This window comes from Dromiciops gliroides, chromosome 3, assembly GCF_019393635.1.
Source record: "Dromiciops gliroides isolate mDroGli1 chromosome 3, mDroGli1.pri, whole genome shotgun sequence".
NCBI lineage: Eukaryota > Metazoa > Chordata > Mammalia > Microbiotheria > Microbiotheriidae > Dromiciops > Dromiciops gliroides.
Genome location: NC_057863.1, coordinates 45,789,433 through 45,794,202, shown reverse-complemented (window position 1 = coordinate 45,794,202; position 4,770 = coordinate 45,789,433).

Below are 4,770 nucleotides of genomic sequence, written 5' to 3'. Positions count from 1 at the left end.
GAAAGTACTGTTTCTGCCTCGAAGTGGTATAGTAACTGGGTGGTTATAATTTGCACCTTAGGCCAAAGGGGTTAGTCTATCAGATCCTTTAGTAAGAGCAGGTCCTGTGTCAAACCCCCAAACCACAACATATTAGCGCAACAGAAACCAGATTAAAATGTCATTGGGAAATGCTTAACACAATAAATAAACACACAATGAAACATAAGCAATATTAATTTGTGTGTGTGTTTAAGTCAATGTGCACCTATAGGCATCTGTTTCCATTTGAGTTTGACCCCACTGAGGCCCCTTTCAACTCTAAGTCTGTGATCCTCACTAAAATTTGAAGGGCTGCCCTCAAGATTTCATGTTTATAACACTTTTTTCTGTTCCCCCCACCCCGGTGAGGCAATTGGGGTTAAGTGACTTGCCCAGGGTCACACAGCTAGTAAGTGTTAAGTGTCTGAGGCCGGATTTGAACTTAGGTCCTCCTGAATCCAGGTCGGTGCTCTATCCACTGCACCACCTAGCTGCCCGATGTTTATAACACTTTAAGGTATCAACTGGCAAAAAGGCAAGTGGTACAGGGGCAGCTAGGTGGTGCAGTGGAAAAGCACCAGCCCTGCATTCAGGAGGATCTGAGTTCAAATGCAGCCTCAGACCCTTGACACTTACTAGCTGTGTGACCCTGGGTAAGTCACTTAACCCCAATTGCCTCACCAAAAAAAAGGGCAAGTGGTGCAAAGAGAGCCCGAAGACACTAGGAGGCAGAGGAGAAGAGTGTAGAAATGCAAATGTCAGAATTGCAAGTTGTGGTCCACTGAGATGCTATGGGCAGCTTAGTGGTGTATTGGATGGCATTCCCATCTTGCAGTCAGGAAGAGCTGAATTCAGTCTCACCTCAGATACTTAGTAGCCCAGTATCCCTGAGTGTATCCCTTCAGCCCCCTTAGCTCCTGCTTCTTCAGATAATAGAGCTTTGTAAACCTTAACGGGCTAGATAAATGATGGCTCTGAGTGTTTGTGTGTATGTGTGTGTGTGCATGTGTACATGTGTCTAGTAGTCCTGTGCCAGGATAGGTACATTTACATGTTGTCTTAGATGTCGGACCTATCTCAACATTAGTATATAGAAAGATTCCTAGAGGAATTGCAAGACTCTCACAGTTGGGAAGGCTCCTTGACAAATTCTTTCCCACCTGCTGTCCAACTATTATTCCAGTTGCCTAATCTATGAAGTCACTGACCAACCAACCACCTTTCCCTGACCTCCCAAGTTTGTGCCCCCTTTTTCCTCTATGGTTTTCTCACAATTATTTTATTTTTCAGTATTGTCTGACTCAGTATTGTCTTTTGCCCAATTGTGGTTTTCTTGTCAAAGATACCAGTTTGCAATTTCCTTCTTCAGCTCATTTTACAGATAAAGAAACTGAGGCAAAATAGGGTTAAGTGACTTGCCCAGGGTCACATAGTTAGTAAGTGTCTGAGGTCAGATCTTCACTCAGGTCTTCCTGACTTTAGGCCCAGCATTCTATTCACTATAGTGACACCTAGCTGCCCTGTAAAAACTATGGACTGATCTAGTTCCAGATCACTGTTTAGCTAGGTTGGTTTTAGATCACTTATCCCTGTCCTTTGCTTCATACATGAACCATCAAGCCTTACTTTGTCTCACCTAGTTTTGGCTCCATGCTGTATTAATAATACCCATGATCCTTAGTGCTCCTATTTTACAATTTTGCCCAAAGGATAGACAGAGGTTTGAAACACCTGTATACCTATCCCTTCTCTACTTCAAGATCCTATATTTCTTTTGTGTTGTATTATTGTTAGTGTTTTTCAGTGAGTTGAGGGATATTTGAGGTAATGAGCCTTTGGTAAATGAAAATACCTCTGGGAGAGAAATACTTTCCATTGCCAAAAATAATTTCACATTAGAAAGAATTAACTTTCCCCATTGGTCATAAGCCCTGAGGAAGAAGAATAAAACCCTGTTAGGATGAGAATCTCAGTTTCCTTATCTATAAAGTGGGGATAATAATAGCACCTACCTGCTAGAGTTGTTGTGATGATAAAATGAGATAATATTTCTAGAGTGTTCTGTAAACCTTACAGCTCTGTATGAAAGCTTTCATATCCCTAATCACTAACACATTAGAGAAGGAGGGTGGTTTAGGGGTCAAAGGGAAATTAGGTAGAAGGAGAAAGAAACCAGGGAAATGTAGTGGGAAAAGCACTAGATTAGAATGAGGATCCCTTTAAGTCCAGGCTCTGACACTCAGTGTTTGTATAATCGTGGGAAAGTTATTTTAGCTCTCTGGAATCCAGTTTATTCATATTTAAAATGTGATAGATAATAACACTTGCACTACCAACCTCACAGAATCTAGAATTTGAAAACACTAGATAAATATGAATTATTGGTAAAAAAAAGAGTACTGAATGTCGATGCTCATATAATAAAAATGACAATGCTACCATAATTAATTCACTTTTTCAGTTCTATGCCATAGATTGTTTTATAGAGTTAGAAAAGAATAATGATGAAATTCAACTAGAGAAACAAAATGTCAAAAATATACCAGGATGGCTAAGAATTGGAAATCAAAGGAATGCCCATCAATTGGGAAATAGCTAAATGAGCTGTGGTATATGATTGTAATGGAATATTATTGTGCTATAAGAAATGACAAGCAGGATGATTTCAGAAAGGCCTGGAAAGACTTATATGAACTGATGTATAGTGAAATGAGCAGAACTAGGAGAACCTGTGCACAGGGACAACAGTATTGATTGATGAAGAACTGTGAATGACTTAACTATTCTCATCAATACAATCATTCAAGACAATCCCAAAGGACTAATGATGAAGCATACTATCCACCTTCAAAGAAAGCACTGATATTGATTGAACACAGACCGAAGCATGCTATTTTTCATTTTCTTTCATTTTTTTCAAGTTTTCTTATACAAAATTACTAATATGGTAATGTTTTACATAATTGCACATGTATAAACTATATCTCTTTGCTTAATGCCTCAAGGAGACAAGAGGGAAGGGAGGGAAGGAGGAATAGAATTTGGAACTCAAAACTGTAAATATTTTTTTTTAAAATACCATGGAATAATGAAGAAATTGTGAAGGGAAGGAGTCCAGCAGTATCAGAGCTCAAACTATACTATAAAGCAGGAATCATCAAAATGACTTGGTACCAATTTTAAAATAGGTTAATCGGTGAAACAGATTAGACCTACAACATGCAGAAGCAAGCAAAGACAGCAATGTAGTGTTTGATAAAGCCAAAGAACTCAGCTTCTGGTAAGGACTCACTACTTGACAAAAATTACTGGGAAAATTAGAAAGTGTCCTATCAGAAATCAAGTATAGACCAAGATCTCATATTGCATACCAAGAGGAGTTCCAAATGGATATATGACCCAAACACAAAGGGTGAAATCATAAGCAAATTAGGGGAATAAAGAAGAAATTACCTTTCAATTATAAAGATTAAGGAACAGTTCATGACCAAGCAAGGGTAGAACATATCAAAGAAGATAAAATGGGTAACTTTGATTATATCAAACTAAAAATTATTTCTGCAAATAAAATCAATGCAATTAAAATTAGAAAGGAAACAAGTAACTGTGAAAAATCTCTGTAGCAAATTTCTCCAATAAAGGTTTTTTCATAGTCAACATATGTCAGGAATTGATTCAAATTTATAAGAACAAGAATCATTTTCAATAGATAAATAATCAAAGAATGTAAACCCAAACCATCACTTACCATGTGAAAAAGTGTGACAAATTAATAATAAGTAAATGCAGATTGAAGCAACTCTGAAATTCTACCTCCCACCCATCAGATTGGCATAGATGAAAAAAATGACAGTTGTTGGAGGGGCTTCAGGATCTTCAGACTAATGAATTGTATTGCTGTAGTCATCCTAGAAAGCAATTTGGAACTATGCCCCTAAAAGTCACTAAATTGTATATACCCTTTGACTCATAAATAATACAACTCTCCAAGGAAATATTTCAAGGAGATCAAAGAAAGAAGGATACATGTGTACAGAATTATTTATAGTAGCTCTTTTGTAGTAGCAAAGAACTAGAAATGAAAGGGTTCCCTATTTGCTGGAAATAGCCAAACAAATTTTTTTTTTTTTGCAGGGCTATGGGGGTTAAGTGACCTGCCCAGGGTCACACAGCTAGTAAATGTCAAGTGTCTGAGGCTGGATTTGAACTCAGGTCCTCCTGAATCCAGGGCCGGTGCTTTATCCACTGAGCCACCTAGTTGCCCCCTGCTAAACAAATTATAATATATAAATTAATGAAATATTATTGCACCATAAAAATGGTGAAAATTTTCAGAGAATTTTACAACAACTTGTATGAACTGATGCATGATGAACTTAGAAAAAGCAAACACTTTATACAAGAAAAAAACAACTTCATAAAGAAAAGAATCTTTGAAAGACTGGAGAACCCTGATTAATTCAGTGACCAACTATGATTCTAGAACTCTGATGATAAAACATGCTACCCACTTCTTGACATAGAGAAGATAGACTCAAGATACAGAATAAGATTTACATTTTAGGACACAGCCAATTTGGGGATTTGTTTTGCCTGAAAATGCATATTTGTTAGAAGCACTTGGTTTTTCCTTTTTTTCTTTTTTCGATAAAGGAATGTTAGTGGGAGGTTGATAATGGATAAGCATTGGAAAGAAAGGAAAGGAAAGGAAAGAAAAGGAAAAGGAAAGAAGAAAGGGCGGAAGGGAGG